The sequence below is a fragment of the Triticum urartu genome, chromosome 6 (assembly GCF_003073215.2).
Source record: "Triticum urartu cultivar G1812 chromosome 6, Tu2.1, whole genome shotgun sequence".
Lineage (NCBI taxonomy): Eukaryota > Viridiplantae > Streptophyta > Magnoliopsida > Poales > Poaceae > Triticum > Triticum urartu.
The window spans coordinates 293,664,678-293,682,857 of record NC_053027.1 but is presented as its reverse complement, the minus strand read 5'-3'; positions in this window follow the sequence as shown (position 1 = coordinate 293,682,857).

Sequence of the window (18,180 nt, the reverse complement as noted above, 5' to 3'; positions counted from 1 at the left end):
GAGGGGTGCCAGACGCATATGTCCCAATTCTCGCGCAAGAACTCTCGTAGTGCGGCATCCACGACGGGGTTTAACTGTGCCCCGATGGAGGCTGTTTTTGTAGGGTCCGTTGGGTGGACTTGGAATTTGACTATTTCATCCGCTGGTTTAGAAGAGGTGGACTTGGATCTCTTGTCAAGTATCACGTCATTCCTGTCCACTGTGGAGCGTAGCGCAGTTAATTCCTCGGCCGAAAGGGCTTCGGATAATGCTTCGAGGGCCAATGCGGCTATTTTGTTTTTGGCGCGGAGTGCTGTGTCCGGATCACTAACGAGAGTGCTGATTCCGTTGGGCCCGAGCATTTTGAGCTTCATGTACCCATAATGGGGTATGGCTTGGAAGATCGTGAATGCCTCCCGTCCCAAGAGGGCGTGGTATCCACTACTGAACGGGGCCACTTGGAATGTAATTTCTTCGAACCTATAGTTCTCCGGCGTGCCGAATACCACATCTAGTGTGATTTTCCTAGCACAGCGTGCTTCCTGACTGGGGATGATTCCTCTAAAGGTTGTGCTGCTTTGCTCAATGCGGTTCCAGTCTATTTCCATTTTTTGAAGAGTTTCCTCATAGATGAGGTTTAATCCACTACCGTCGTCCATGAGTACTTTGGTGAGTCGAAAGCCATCCACAATTGGACTGAGGACTAGTGCAGCTGGTGCTCAGGCTGTTCGGAATTTAGGTTCGTCACTGGCATTGAAGGTAATAGCCGTGTCGCTCCATGGATTTATTGCTGGTACGTGGCAGAATTCGGCAATGCTGCGGAGTGTTCGCTTGCGCCTATTATTTGATGCGAAGGTCTCAAAGACTGTTAATACCGTATTGTTATCACTGGGATGGTGCTCTGTGGCATCTGGGATGAGAAGATCCTCGCCGCTTTTGGCCACCTGCCGGAGTATCCAACGTGGATTAAGGCTGTGTGTTGGTATGGTATCTGTTGTACTATGAATTTTGTAGGGCCCGTTGAGCCATCCCTCCAATACAGTTCCATGCCCTGTAGAGGATTTTTGCTTCTTTGTAATTAAGTCAGGTGTCTTATGATAGTGCACCCTTTTACCTCGGATTGGGTGTATATTCGGAGCCGGATTATCCCAAAATTTCGTTTCGGTTTTCCAGGCACTTTCCATCGCACAATACTTTCATACTATGGACGCCAAGTCGGTGAAGCATGATATGTCACAGCGACTTATGGCGTTAAGGATTTCCTTGTCCGTGCAGTTATTGCAGAAAAGTGAGACTGCGTCTTCCTCGCGGCAGTCCTTAACCTTGTTCATCACAAGGAGGAATCTGGCCCAATAATGATGTACTGTTTCATGGGGCTCTTGCCTGATGTGGGAAAGATCATTTACGTCTGGATGGGTGGGTGGTTTTGAGTCCGAACCCCTACATGGTCTGAGACCCAGGGGCCGAGGAGTTTCCGATCTTGGAAGTTTGGATTTCGGGATGTTACCCGATGAGTCTGGCCCACTGCCTGACTCTAGGTTCAGGGTTTGGGTGATGTCCTTCTATAAACGGGTATCCGGCTCGGAAAGCTCAGGAATGCGGACATAGTTAGTCCTCAAGATAGAGGAAAAATCGCCACATTGTTCCTCCACCACCGCAACATGATGGGTGACCGGTGGAGAGTTAATCTTCCTTTGATCGGGTTTAAGCCCAATCCGATCATAGTCCATAGTGACTCCCAAGGCGGCGATGCGATCCAAGAGCTCGTTTAGGGAAGAAAGCTCCATTGGATCCATCTGCTCAGCGTATTCCGAGCCGATGTGGAGGCTGTTTTCGATGACCCGAGAAGTCATCGTCGGTGCAGCAGCCGAACAAGCGGTCATGATGAAACTGCCTAGCCGGAGAGTTTGGCCAACAGCCAGGCCTCCCCCGGCGGTAATGTTGTTTTTAACAACAAGATGAGGCATCCTTCCTTACATCGATGACACAGAGGAACTCTCAATGAAAGCACCAATGTCGGTGTAAAAACCGGCGGATCCCGGGTAGGGGGTCTCGAACTGTGCGTCTAAGGCGGATGGTAACAGGAGGCAGGGGGCATGATGTTTTACCCAGGTTCGGGCCCTCTGGATGGAGGTAAAACCCTACGTCCTGCTTGATTATACTTGATAATATGGGTATTACAAGAGTTGATCTACCACGAGATCGGAGAGGCTAAACCCTAGAAGCTAGCCTATGGTATGATTGTATGTTGTCCTACGGACTAAAACCCTCCGGTTTATATAGACACCGGAGGGGGCTAGGGTTACACAAGGTCGGTTACAAAGGAGGAGATATACATATCCGTATTGCCTAGCTTGCCTTCCACGCCAAGTAGAGTCCCATCCGGACACGGGACGAAGTCTTCAATCTTGTATCTTCATGGTCCAACAGTCCGGCCAAAGGATATAATCCGGATGCCCGGATACCCCCTAATCCAGGACTCCCTCACTCGCCGTGGCGCCGAGCATTGTTAACATGGTCAATGAACATGAGGATACAGGAGATGACTTTATTTTAATTGGATGAAAGTAGGGACCCAATAGGGCCATAGCCGTACGTACGCAAGTGCCTCCTTATTATGTACAACTACATTTTTTTTGCTTCCTCCTGGTTTCCTGACATCACGGTCACACACCATTGTCAACCTATGTAGTCAATATAAACGAGAGAATTGCACAAGGTGCGGCCGACAGCTGGGACCAAGTAGCTCGAGCAATATTTGTGTTTTTGAGGCGTGAGCATTGCGGAGTTTTTCTTGGCGATGTTTTCGTTATTGTTGAGAGGAGAGCAGGGTATTAACTGGGCGGGCTGTGGCACGTCTAGCCCAGGACAGATATCTAGCCCAGATATTAATTTTTTTCAAGATGAAAATTGCTAGCCCAGCTATAATTTTTTTTGAGGAACACCCAGGCAAGGTCAACTTGTTATTCTCTGCCCCACTGGGCTGCAAATCTTTCCTAGGAGGGATGCATTAGGCTTAACAGGAAAATGGGCTTTAAAAAATAATAAATGGGATGTAATTATAAAAACTGGGCAGTAACTATAAAAAAATGCACCAAACATGAAATTAGTTTATAAAATATAATTTATGGATTTTGAAAATCTTAATTTTTAATTATTGCACGCGCAATGTTTTATTGGGTTTTTACGTAATACAAATTTATATTTAATCTGACCAGAAATTTCGGGATAAAAATATTTTGGATCCCATCAAAATGTGGGAAATTTTATTGAATTCTGTCTTGAACGGTTGTTTTTTTGAATAAATCTTGAATAGTTGGTTGAAATTATTAATCATTGTCCTAGCTAGAAAATGGGTTGTACTTTTAACAAACTGTAAATTGGCTATAGTAAATTCCATTAGAATTTAAAAATGGGTTGTACATTCTTAGAAATCGCAAATGGGCTATAAGTTCTCTCCCACACACTTGTGGGACTACTAAGTTGACGCGTCCGCCTAAAAACAGAAGTTGACGCGTATGCAAGGCTTTGTAAACTTATTATAGTCAACACACGGTTCTAGCAGTAGTGGCCGTTGGATGTCTATCCAACGGATGTCGTGCTTCTTCTTCAATCTCGGATATTCTAGCTTCGGCCACCAAAAAATGATTCCTCCCCCTGACATCTGGGGTGCACCGTTTCGGAGGCTGACCTGTGGACCTACTAAGTTCACGCGTACCAAGGGCTTTGTTAACTTTGTCAATATAAACGATTCTAGCTGCAATAACCGTACGATGTCCATCCAACCGGCATAGTGTTTCTTCAACCTCTGGTCTTCTTGCTCCAGCCGCCCAAAGCAGCACCGGTCATGCCGCCTGCTCCTGCCTCCCGTGGCCGGCTGTGCTGCCGTGGAGGCCTCACCGCCCCTTACTACTCCCACCGCTGGCCAGGCCATCCCTCCACTCACCCACACCCCTATTATTCTACGGCGACGGCAGCGTCACACCGCAGCCGAACTAGTGAACCCTCGTACTCCTCTCCGCGTGGGCTTCCACTGCCGCATCTTCCCCGGCTCTGCGTCGTCCCCTACCTAGGCCTCACCATCGTCCACCGCCCTGGTGCTCTCGGCGCGGCGTGGTCAGCGTGGTCAAGGAACGACTTCCATCAGAAGAGTACTGCACGTGGAGAGACTGACAGCTGGGTCCACGGCGGCTGCAAGGAAGTGCCTCCTTATTACGCGCAAAATAATTATTCCTCCACCTGATAGCAGGGACCCACCGGATACGCCACCGTATTTCACGAAAAAACGCCCCCCTGACTGTTGGGACCCACCGGCTACATCTTCGCATGCAAGGAAGTGCCTTGTTATTACGCACACAAAATGAATACTCCCCCTGCTAGCTGGGACCCAGTATAGTGGGAGGCTGACTTGTGGGCCTACTAAGTTGACGGGGATGGAGGGCTTTGACAACTTAGTCAATATGCACGATTCTAGCTCCAGTGACCATACGATGTCCATCCAACAGCTGTAGTGCTTCTTCAACCTCTGGTCTTCTTGCTCCAGCCGCCCAAACCAGTGTCGTTCGTGCCTCGTGCTCCTGCCTCCCTGGCCGGCTGCGATGCCGCGGAGGCCTCACCGCCCTCTACTACTCCCACTGGTGGCCAGGCCATCCCTCTACTCACCCACACCCCCTGTTATTCTGCGGCGACGGCAGCCTCACACCACAGCGAACCAGTGAACCCTCGTACTCCTCTATGCATGGGCATCTACTGCCGCATCTTCCCCGGCTCCGCATCGTCCCCTTCCTAGGCCTCGCCGTCGTCCACCTCCCTGGTGCTCTCGGCGCGGCATGGTCAACATGGTCAAGAAACGACTTCCATCAGACGTGGACTGTACATGGAGAGGCTGACAGCTGGGTCCATGGCCGCAGCAAGGAAGTGCCTCCTTAGTATGCGAAAAATAATTATTCCTGCACCTAACAGCGGGGACCCACCGGACGGGCCACCATATTTCACAAAAAAACGTTTCCCCCTGACTACTGGGACCCATCAGCTACATCTTCACACGCAAGGAAGTGTGTCCGGGCAAAAAAAACGATTCTCCCCCTGACTGCTGGGACCCACCAGCTACATCTTCGCACGCAAGGAAGTGCCTGACAGTCGGGACCCACCTGGTCAAAGCATACGTAGCGTTATCATTCTGGTCGCGAATGTGTACGCACATACTGGTCCATGTAGAGGCGCGCACTTGTCGTAGTAGAGGCGCGCACGTAGCATGTACATGTATGTACAGCGGCCAGTGTGCAAGAAAGAAAACATGGCCACATACGTACATACGGGCAGGGTTGAAAGTGCGTTATATCGACTAGAGGGGGGGGGTGAATAGGCGATTTTTATGAAAGTCTTCAAAACATGGGAGTTATGAAGACAAACAGTGAAGACTTTGCCTATTACTATGCAGCGGAAGTTAGATTACACTAGGCAAGCCATGGTTAAGTATTCAATAGAGTGAGAGCACAAAGACAAACAGCTGCAGTGTAATAAGGATCAGGTAGGAAGAAGTTATGACGCCAAACAGATCATACATTCACGTTGTGAAGACAAAAGATAGAGCAAGCATGCAATGGCTTCACAATGAGTAACAGTAAGAAAATGGAAGTGAAGATGAAACCAGTGACTCGTTGAAGACAATGATGTGTTGGACCAGTTCTAGTTGCTGTGACAACTGTACGTCTGGTTGGAGCAGCTAGGTATTTAAACCTTAGGACACACAGTCCCGGACACCCAGTCCTGAACACGCAGCTCAGGACACCAAGTCCTCACCGTATTCTCCTTGAGCTAAGGTCACATAGTCCTCGCCCAATCACTCTGGTAAGTCTTCAAGGTAGACTCCCAAACCTTCACAGACTTCGTTCACTGGCAATCCACAATGTCTCTTGGATGCTCTGAACACGACGCCTAACCGTCTGGAGGATTCACAGTCCTCAAGTGTAATAAGTATTCAGATCACACAGACAAGAAGACTTAAGTGATGCCCAATGTTCTCTAGCTCGGGGTGGTTAGGGATTTTCTCCTCGCTAGGAATTTTCTCTCAAAGGCTTCGAGGTCGGTTGCTCTCAAACGACAAAAGCCGTGCACTGAAATCTGAGCAGCCAACCGTTTATGGTTGTAGGGGGTGGGCTATTTATAGCCACTTGGCAACCCGACCTGATTTGTCTGAAATGACCCTGGGTCACTAAGGAACTGACACGTGTCTCAACATTCAGATTTCAAACTCTCATGGCAACTTTACTTGGGCTACAAGCAAAGCTGACTTGTCCGGCTCTGGACAAGATTCGCTCTCATTGTCTTCACTCGAAGACATAGGTTTTTGGTTTAGGCATCACTTCAGTCATTCTGACTGGTTCTCCTGGACCCCACTTAACAGTACGGTGGTTCCTATGACTCAACACAAAAGAAAAAGAACTACGAAAGATCTAAGTCTTCGAGCTCCATAGGCTTCATAACGTGTCTTCTTTTGTCATAGTCTTCAATGTGAATATCTTCATATACCACCTTTGGCTTCAATGTCTTCATACATTTTTAGGGGTCATCTCTGGTAGTAAAACCGAATCAATGAGGGACTTCTACCTGTGTTATCCTGCAATTCTCACAAACACATTAGTCCCTCAACTAGGTTTGTCGTCAATACTCCAAAACCAACTAGGGGTGGCACTAGATGCACTTACAATCTCCCCCTTTTTGGTGATTGATGATAAACTAGTTGAAGTTTTCAACGGGGAATATAGTCTGTGAAATTGTAAAGGATAAGGAATTGTCTTCATAAGTTGCAAGGGCTCCCCCTGAAGATGTGCATATAAGTTAATTTGGTTTTGGAATGCAAATGCACATGGCAGGTTGTACTTGTGGAGATCCACTTCAGCTTATGATGACAATCCACTATGCATGTGAAGGTATATGAAGATAATGACATGCATAATGGAAAATGGACGTCTGCGGAATGAGATAAGTGCGGAATTTATCGTCGCACATGCGGAATTTATCTTCGCAAAAACAAGTAGCAGACGACCATCGAGTCTTAGTGTTACAACTCAAAGAACCAAATGAAGCAAAAACGAGAGTTGTGAGCACGAAGCAAAATATAGCAAAACATAAAGCACCCGCCCATATGGACCCGCTTGAAGACTATCAACTCATATGCTTCTCCCCCTTTTGTCAGCAAGGACCAAAAAGGTTTGAAGACATAGAGTGTCTATTCGTTCCCAGGAGCAGCAGGGTCGTTGGAGGTGTTTGGCGGTGCAGAAGAGCTTGGAGGTGCTGAAGCAGGTGGCGGTGATGTAGCATCGTCTTCTTCATCAATGATTCTGGCAGTGACTGTGGCAGTAGATGAAGAAAACTCAGAGTCTTCAAGTGATGGTGTGTTTCGCATCACAGCCCTTCTAGGAGGTGTGGTGTCAAACTTGAAACGCTCTGTGAAGCCATCCTCTTCAAGTTCAGCTTCAGTACATATCATTGAGAGCCCTTTCCATGTACGACGACAGGTTTCATGAGTGACGAAGGCATTCTTGGTGGCAAGATTTCGAAGACGATTAACATCCACCAAGAGGCTTTTCATCTGACGCTTTAGCCAGTCGTGATGCCTATCTTGTTTTTGATGAAGGGCCACAAGAAGCTCTCGGTCAGTGAGAACACGAGTGCGCTTCTTGGGTCTTGAAGCAGTTGCACTATCAGTGGCTTCAGTTGAAGCAGGGTGTGGCGCACGTGTAGTGCCAGCCAAAGGATACACCCTAGAGATGGCTTCAACACCTTCATCGTTCTGAGTGAAGCTTTGGTGTTCTGCATTCTGAAGACTCAACGGTTGCTTGGCAGGCTTTGGATATATAGCTTCAACTGAGGTATCCACATCTGGCAAGAAGATCCGATGATTTCGGGCTGAGGGCTGATACGAGATCGCAGAGTGCAGTCTGATCAGCCTCATCACCCAAGGAGCATAGAACTTCAAACCAAATAAATCTGAGCCTCACGCTGCAAGTTGGCGTATGAAGAAATCCTGTGCGTTGAAGCATTTTCCATGAAGGATACCGAATATCATAGTCTTCATTGCACCCTCGATCTTGGCATTTGGAGAGTGCCCTTTAATAGGCCAGAGAGTCCGCCGGATGATGTGATATATGGTCTTGGGCAGGAACTCAAAGTCTTCAACGAAGAACTCTGTTGGATAAGGAGCATCGTGAGGCAATGGCTTCATCATTGAGAGCATCTGACTCATATTTGGTTCAGGCCTCTGGAATATGCTCTCAATAGCTTCAGCATGTAGTTGACAGCCTTCCTTAAAGAATTCGCCAGGAGTGGGCAGGCCGGTGAGCTTAATGATATCAAATGCATTGGCTTCATGATGGACATTGCCTGTCATCCACTCCAGGATCCAAGTCTTCGGATCTCTGTTGTATCCTTTAATGTGGAGGGTGGCATAGAACTGAAGCAGAAGCTCTTCATTCCAGTGCTCTTCATCAGTTATAAACGGCAGCAGACCCAGTTGCTTGAAGCAATCCAGCGCGTCCTCTAAGCAGGGCAGACCAGCAATGGCTTCAACATCAAGGCGCTTGTGCGGGAAGATGCGACCTTGGTTGTATAGGATGCATGAATAGTAGCTGCGCTGAGGATAGCTCCAGAACCTATCTGATGAAATCCTTTCCCTTGAATAGGGGTTCTTGGAGCTGTTGAAAAATGTATTGTCTGCCTTGAAGCTATTGATGTCAAAGGAGCCAGGTGCTAATGCAGGACCTGGGAACCTTGGCAGCCTTGGGACTGGCTTCTGGACATGAGGCCTGTGCTCAACATGGTAATCAAATTGAGGACCTGCAGCAGACTCAGGAACAGAAGTGTCTGGATCAGTAGCTTCTCTGTCTGCTGAAGCTTTTGGTGGGGAGGGCTCCACATTTGCTTCAGTATTTGTTGTGGCAGCCTCAACATTTTCCTCCTCCGCTTGACTAGCTGGAGGGTCAGTCACAAGCACGTTCTCCTGGAGAACTGCTTCTTGATGGAGCATTGGAGTGGGCTCTTGTGGTGTTTCTTCTTCGGCTGATGCAGCCGGAATGTCTTCAGCATGGACTTGAGGCCTTGGACCTTTGCGAAGCCTGCGGAACGCAGACGACGCTTGTGGGGTTGGAGTGGGCTGGGCCTCAAATTCTTCTTCCCCTTGAGGGCGATCCGCCCATGACGCATCTTGTGCAATTGGCGTCAGAGGACGACCAATGCTGATGAGTTCACTTTGTTCATTCTGAGGAAGGGCTGCATCATCTTGTGCATTGTCCTTATGACCAATGTCTTCAGCAGCAATGGGGTCGGCTGCTGGTATGTCTTCAGCTTCAGGAGCCTCTGTGGAAGCAGGCTCATGAGCCGTCAGTTGACGTTCTGCGTTCGGGTGCACCATAGCAATTGGTTCAACTATCAAGGGCTCTGTGGGAGCAGCCCGAGATTTCTTGATCTTTCTCTTCTTCTTGCTGGGGGCAGTAGGAGAGGCGTCAGAGCTTTTCCTCTTTCTTGCTTCAGCCTCAGCAGTTCTTGTCTTCTTAAGCTCTGAAGCTATTGACCGGCTCTTTGGCTTCGAGCCAGTCGTTGCAGTTGGGAAGACAACTGGAACTGCTTCTTGCCTTGGTGCCTCTGGTTCAGCTGGAACAGTCTTCTTCTTTTTCTTTGCAGCCATCTTGGGGTCGATGCCAGGACGCCCAAGTGCCTTGCGCTTCTCGGCCTCATTGTAGGCCTGCACACATCTGTTTGCCAGAGACTTCATTCGCTCACGTGAACCTTGAGCTTCTGCACGCTTCTTCAGAAAGTTTTCCTTAAGTTCATGCAACATGGTCTTGAAGCTCTTCACTTCTTGCACGCTGAGCTTGGCCATATGCTTCTTGAACTGAGCCTTTTCATGATCAATTTTCTGCTTCAGTTCAACTATGCGCTGGGCAATAGCAAGTTCTGAAGCAATAGCGCCTTGGAATGCGACACTGAGGCCAACAGGCAGCTGCAGATCTTCGAAGCTTATGTCTGGTGTGGCAAACCATTCGTCGATGAAGTTGTGGATGATGGCGACATCAAAGAGAGGCAAATTGTTGAAGATTTCAGCTTCTTCTTTGCTTTTGATGAGCTGCTCTAGAGCGTCATCTCCAAGATCTTCATCACTTGATAGATCAATGGCTTCGCTGCACAGAATGGCAGCAGCTGTGAGCTCTTTGCCGGAGTGTGGCTGAGGCACTTTGGCCTTCTGGGGCTTGGAGATGCGGGATATGTCTTCAGACTACACACTGACTTCAGGAGGTGCAGTTGCCAATGGCTTCGCCCTTGAGATTTTTGACGAAGGGGCCGGCTTTGAAGCGTTTGGCTTCTTCGACTGCTTTGGCTTCGGTACAGCAGGAGCTTCATCAGACTCAGAGTTAGCTGGAGGGTCATTCACGGCAGTCCCTTGGACTAGGATGTGGGTGATGAGGCCTTCAAGGTTGGCAAACGGATCGATGATATTGGGTTCGGCGTCGCGTGTGCCATCTGCCCTTGGTGCGGAGGGACCAGGGTTGAAGTCTAACCCAAATTTCTTCTTGTTCAGCTTCGCTGATTGTTGAGCAAACTGGAAGTTGCGCTTGAACAGATTGTCGTCACGACACCAGAGTAGTGACGACGGATGTGCATCATCAGGCTGTGGTCCTCGGACCATGCATGGGTAGAAGCCTTGAGCAATGGCTTCATCTCTGGTCCTGGGTATGAGATTCTTGAAACGGATGTCCCCCCATGGTCTCCTGATGGCACTTTTCTCAGCATACTCCTGGGTGACGAAGCGGTATTTGAACCATTGTTCTGCCCAATAGCGTCAAATCCATTGGATTCGAGTCTTGCGCTGCCCATAGTTCTCTTCAGGATCTGTTTTATACATTTCTGCCAGGTCTTCAGGCAGATCTTTGGAAGTTCCTTCACGTCTCTGTCTGCCCCCCTTCCTTGCTGCTGCTTCTGAAGCCATAAACTTTAACTTGAAAGGCTTCAAAACTTTCAAGGGTTTTAAAGGCTTTCTTTTGCTAGACCAACAGGAACTGGCTTCAGGAGAGTTTATGTGATGCTGTAGGAATTCTGCAAATGAATGCAGACTATGAGAACCGAAGGATTCTCCCACGAACATGTACCTGTGACAGCATTAAGGTGCAAGGGAAGGGGAAGAGGTCATATGCATTCTCAGAAGGTTTTGAAGATTAATCAGTTTAGAAGACATTGACCTCATCGTGCGAAGACATTCACTCATAGGTAAGAAGTTGGTTCCAGATTTGTACGAACCCACAGATCAGTACAAGTGAGGAATCTAACTACTTCACGAAGCACAAGTGAATATACTAGGCATGTTAGAGATGCAGATTGAGAGATCTAACTTGTGTGAAGATAAACCTTTTATGGTAGAAAGTGACAGAACCATGAGATCAAAAGAGGCTGTAAAAAGAAGTTTTATTTACCACACTTGGAACTGCTAGACGGAAGTGGGAGATGATGCCGAGCAGTTCAGTCCTCCGTGCCCTAACTTGGCGACGGAAGACACCTACGGCGACGGCGGAGAGAACAATGTCCGCGGTCGGCGTGAGGACGGCGTCGGAGAGGTTGCGGCAGCGAAGCGCTTCGTCGCCGGCGTCGCCGAGAGCTAGCGGTGGCGCTAGGGTTCGTGCGAGGGTGGAAGAAGGAGATAATGACCGCGGTAAGTGTGAATTTATAGGCTCAGGAGCGACACTGTGCTATTACACAGGTGCCCCTGGCTATTCGCATCTGAGGAACGCGTGGCCTGTTTGCGGAAGTTTGGGGTTTGTTCCACGTCCCACGCATGCCTTGATTGTCGGGCGGTCGTTCCTGCTTCTCCGGATTTTATGTGGAGGAATGAGCATTGAAAACGGACTTTATGGTTGTCTCTATATCTTCTGCTGAAGGACGCAGTGAAGACATTCGACAGTTTCAATAGAATGCATATGACTTGGAGAGATAGAATTTGAGACAGAAAGCATAGAGAGATTAGGGTCCGATCACATTCACTTAGTTCAAAAGATTCAACCAAGAAGACATAGCTATAAGTGAATGTTGTAGAGGACAGAGCACTAGTATGTATATATCTATATAATCAACGTAGTGAAGATAATCATGAAGACATGTTAAGTTCGAAGCCAAACCAAATGTGAAGATATTGCAAGGTAACGCCATGAGTGAAACACTTCAAAATAGAACGTTTGGTGGTGGCGTTACCCACCGTATAGGAAGTATTTGACCCAGACACGGTGCACAATTATCGTGGCGCTCCGAAGTCAAATTCCACATCGATGTATTCACACTTAGAATGTATGTCTTCATTGATTGAAGATATACTTTACTTTGTGTGTTGCACATCTAAGTCATCAATATGCATAAGTGTTAGGATGTGTGCCTGATCACAGGACATTTGAGGATTCCAGGATATTTAGCTCACACCGTAACTTGCAAAATCTCTTCTCATCCAAGGGCTTGGTGAAGATATCTGCCAATTGCTCTACAGTGTTGACGTGTATGATATCAATGTCTTCCATCACAACATGATCTCTGAGAAAGTGATGACGAATTTCAATGTGCTTTGTCTTCGAGTGCTGAACTGGGTTGTTGGCAATCTTGATGGCGCTTTCATTGTCGCAGTAAAGTGGCACTTGCTTCAGATGAATGCCATAGTCCTTGAGTGTTTGCTTCATCCACAGAAGCTGAGCGCAGCAAGATCCAGCAGCAATGTATTCAGATTCAGCAGTGGAGAGAGATACACAGTTCTGCTTCTTTGAAGACCAACATACAAGTGATCGTCCCAGAAAGTGACATGTGCCTGATGTAGACTTGCGATCAACTTTGTCACCAGCATAATCAGCATCCGAAAATCCAACCAAATCAAACTCTGAGCCCTTGGGATACCATAATCCTAGAGTTGGGGTGTGAGCCAAATATCGAAGAATTCGCTTCACAGCTAAGTGATGCGACTCCTTTTGGTGCCGCTTGAAATCGAGCACACATGCAAACACTAAGCATAATATCTGGCCTAGATGCACATAAATAAAGCAAAGAACCAATCATGGAGCGGTATACCTTTTGATCGAACTCTTTACCATTGTCGTCAGGACCTAGATGATGTTTGGCTGGCATTGGTGTTGTGAAGCCTTTGCAGTCTTGCATACCGAACTTCTTCAGGCAATCTTTGAGATACTTCTCTTGAGATATGAAGATGCCATTGCGTTGTTGTCGTATTTGAAGACCAAGGAAGAACTTCAGCTCCCCCATCATTGACATCTGATATTGCTCTTGCATCATATATCCAAACTCTTCACTGTACTTCTGATTGGTGCAGCCGAAGATAATGTCATCCACATATATTTGGCACACAAACAGTTCACCATCATATGTCTTCGTGAAAAGAGTGGGATCCAGGGAACCAGGTATGAAGCCTTTGCTCTTCAGGAAGTATTTGAGTGTGTCATACCAGGCCCTAGGGGCTTGTTTGAGGCCATACAGTGCCTTGTTGAGCTTGTATACCATGTCAGGATGTTTTGGATTTTCAAAGCCAGGTGGTTGTGCAACATACACTTCTTCTTCAATCTTGCCATTGAGAAAGGCACTTTTCACATCCATTTGATATAGAAGTATGTTGTGATGATTTGCATAGGCCAGCAGTATGCGTATGGCTTCAAGCCTTGCCACAGGAGCAAATGTTTCATCGAAGTCAATGCCCTCCACTTGAGTATATCCTTGAGCAACGAGACGAGCTTTGTTTCTGACAACTTTACCATGCTCATCTTGCTTGTTGCGGTATATCCATTTGGTGCCTATTATGTTGTGCTTCCGTGGATCAGGACGCTTAACCAGTTCCCATACATTATTCAGCTCAAACTGTTGAAGCTCTTCTTGCATAGCTTGAATCCATTCAGGTTCCATGAAGGCTCCTTCAACTTTCTTGGGTTCTAATATTGAGACGAATGTGAAGTGCCCACAGAAATTTGCTAGCTGAGTTGCCCTTGAACGAGTGAGTGGACCAGGTGCATTGATGCTGTCAATTATTCTGCCAATCTGCACTTCATTTACAACACGAGGATGTACAGGGCGAAGACTTCGCTCTTGCTGATCTGTGTTGTTGTTGGGAGGAATGTCTTCAGGCTGAGCATTGTCTTCATGTTGATCAGGTGCTGAGATGATAAGTTCTTCTTCAGGATGAGCTTCAGAAGGTATAATCTCTCCAGTTCCCATAAGCTTGATTGATTCACTAGCTGGAACTTCATCTAGCACATTTGGCAGTTGCTCTCTTTGTGAACCATTTGTCTCATCGAACCGCACATCCACTGTTTCAACAACTTTGTAATGAAAGAGGTTGAAGACTCTGTAGGAGTGCGAATCCTTTCCATATCCTAGCATAAAGCCCTCATGTGCTTTTGGTGCAAACTTTGAGGTGTGGTGTGGGTCCTTGATCCAGCACCTTGAGCCAAATACTCTGAAGTAACTGAAATTTGGCTTCTTGCCAGTTAGGAGTTCATAAGATGTCTTGTTCAGAAGCTTGTGAAGATAAACACGATTGATTGTATGGCATGCAGTGTCAATGGCTTCAGTCCAGAATTTTCTTGGAGTCTTGTATTCATCTAGCATCGTTCTGGCCATCTCAATGAGTGTTCTGTTCTTGCGTTCGACGACGCCATTCTGCTGTGGCGTGTACGGAGCTGAGAATTCATGTGTGATGCCCAAGGTATCAAGATATGTATCAAGGCCAGTGTTCTTGAATTCAGTGCCATTGTCACTTCTGATGTGCTTTATCTTGGCGCCAAAATTGTTCATAGCTCGATTGGCGAAGCGTCTGAAGACATCCTGCACTTCAGTCTTGTAAAGGATTATGTGCACCCAAGTATATCTAGAGTAATCATCAACAATCACGAAGCCATAGAGGCAAGCAGTAGTAGTAAAAGTTGAGTAGTGAGTGGGACCGAAAAGATCCATGTGGAGCAGTTCGAAGGGTTGAGTAGTAGTCATGATTGTCTTCGAAGGATGTTTTGCCCTTGTCATCTTCCCTGCTTCACAGGCACCGCATAAGTGATCTTTCTTGAACTTGACGCCCTCGATGCCTATGACATGCTTCTTCTTCGCAAGGGTGTGGAGGTTCCTCATGCCAGCATGCCCAAGCCTCCGATGCCAAAGCCAGCATTCTGAAGCTTTTGCAAGAAGACATACTGCAAGTTGTGGCCCTGCTAAGAAATCTACCACATACAAATCATCTTTCCGATACCCTTCAAACACTAGAGACTTGTGCCATTAGTACTAGGCAACGATATTTTCCAAACATTACGATCATGTTCAAATCGTAAAGCATTGAGACAGACATTAAGTTGAAGCCAAGGGATTCAACAAGCATGACTTTATCCATGTGTTGATCCTTTGAGATTGCAACTCTACCTAGACCCAATACCTTACTTTTACCAGTGTCAGCAAATGTGATGTGGCTCTTGTCGGATGGACGTAAGGTTGAGTCCATAAGAAGGCTTCTTTTGCCAGTCATGTGATTTGTACATCCACTGTCAATAATCCATTCTGAAGACTTTGAAGACGCTGGTGTCGTACCCTTGGCACCACGTGCCATGAAGCAGTAGGTAGGAGTGGAGTCGTTCTTGTCATTTGCGTCGGTGTCGGTGATGCAGTCATTGTCTTCAGTGTTGAAGATGGACTTGGCGACGTATGCTGTAGCCAGACTCGCAATGCCAGAACCAGACTCCTCCTCAGACTCCACCTCTGCCTCCTCAAAAGTGGACTCCTCCTCTGAATCCATTTCCTTGCCAACAAACACACGTGCTTTGCCAGATGAGCTCTTCTTGTGTGATGAAGACTTTGAGGAAGACTTGGAAGAAGACTTTGAGTATTTCTTCTTCTTCTTGTCGTCAGAATCATATTCCTTGCTCTTCTTCTTCCTTCTGTTCTCATTGTCCCACTGTGGACACTCAGAGATGAAGTGTCCAGTTTTGTTGCACTTGTGACATGTTTTCTTCTTGTAGTCATGAGCAGAAGCTTCATCATTCCTTGAGCTTGATTGTGAAGATTTTCTGAAGCCTTTCTTCTTGGTGAATTTTTGGAACTTCTTCACTAGCATTGCAAGTTCCCTTCCAATGTCTTCAGGATCATCAGAACTGCTGTCAGATTCTTCTTCAGATGAGGAAACAGCTTTTGCCTTCAAGGCATGAGTTCGCCCATAGTTTGGACCGTAGATATCTCTTTTCTCAGAAAGCTGAAACTCATGTGTGTTGAGCCTCTCAAGTATGTCAGGCGGATCGAGTGTCTTGAAATCAGGACGTTCTTGAATCATCAGGGCTAGGATGTCAAACGAACTATCAAGTGATCTCAGCAGCGTCTTGACGACTTCATGTTTGGTGATCTCAGTGGCGCCGAGGGCTTGAAGCTCATTTATGATGTCAGTGAGCCAGTCAAATGTGTGCTGGACATTCTCATTGTCATTTCACTTGAAGCAGTTGAAGAGGTTGCGAAGAACACTGATTCTTTGATCTCTCTGGGTTGAGACGCCTTCATTGACCTTGGAGAGCCAGTCCCATACCAACTTGGATGTCTTCAAGGCACTCACACGGCCATACTGTCCTTTTGTCAGATGACCACAGATGATATTTTTGGCAGTAGAGTCCAGTTGAGTGAACTTCTTGACATCAGCAGCAGTGACACCTTCTCCAGCCTTGGGAACACCGTTCTCGACGACATACCATAGGTCAACGTCAATGGCTTCAAGATGCATGCGCATCTTATTCTTCCAGTAGGGATATTCAGTTCCATCGAAGACGGGGCACGCAGCGGAGACTTTGATTATCCCTGCAGTCGACATAGCTAAAACTCCAGGTGGTTAAACCGAATCACACAGAACAAGGGAGCACCTTGCTCTGATACCAATTGAAAGTGCGTTATATCGACTAGAGGGGGGGTGAATAGGCGATTTTTATGAAAGTCTTCAAAACGTGGGAGTTATGAAGACAAACAGTGAAGACTTTGCCTATTACTATGCAGCGGAAGTTAGATTACACTAGGCAAGCCATGGTCAAGTATTCAATAGAGTGAGAGCACAAAGACAAACAGCTGCAGTGTAATAAGGATCAGGTAGGAAGAAGTTATGAAGCCAAACAGATCATACATTCACGTTGTGAAGACAAAAGATAGAGCAAGCATGCAATGGCTTCACAATGAGTAACAGTAAGAAAAAGGAAGTGAAGATGAAACCAGTGACTCGTTGAAGACAATGATGTGTTGGACCAGTTCCAGCTGCTGTGACAACTGTACGTCTGGTTGGAGCGGCTAGGTATTTAAACCTTAGGACACACAGTCCTGGACACCCAGTCCTGAACACGCAACTCAGGACACCAAGTCCTCACCGTATTCTCCTTGAGCTAAAGTCACATAGTCCTCGCCCAATCACTCTGGTAAGTCTTCAAGGTAGACTCCCAAACCTTCACAGACTTCGTTCACTGGCAATCCACAATGTCTCTTGGATTCTCTGAACGCGACGCCTAACCGTCTGGAGAACACAGACAAGAAGACTTAAGTGATGCCCAATGTTCTCTGGCTCTAGGTGGTTAGGGCTTTTCTCCTCGCTAGGAATTTTCTCTCAAAGGCTTCGAGGTGGGTTGCTCTCAAACGACAAAAGCCGTGCACTCAAATCTGAGTAGCCAACCGTTTATGGTTGTAGGGGGTGGGCTATTTATAGCCACTTGGCAACCCGACCTGATTTGTCCGAAATGACCCTGGGTCACTAAGGAACTGACACGTGTCTCAACAGTCAGATTTCAAACTCTCATGGCAACTTTACTTGGGCTACAAGCAAAGCTGACTTGTCCGGCTCTGGACAAGATTCGCTCTCATTGTCTTCACTCGAAGACATTGGTTTTTGGTTTAGGCATCACTTCAGTCATTCTGACTGGTTCTCCTGGACCCCACTTAACAGTACGGTGGTTCCTATGACTCAGCACAAAAGAAAAAGAACTACGAAAGATCTAAGTCTTCGAGCTCCATAGGCTTCATAACGTGTCTTCTTTTGTCATAGTCTTCAATGTGAATATCTTCATATACCACCTTTGGCTTCAATGTCTTCATACATTTTTAGGGGTCATCTCTGGTAGTAAAACCGAATCAATGAGGGACTTCTACCTGTGTTATCCTGCAATTCTCACAAAC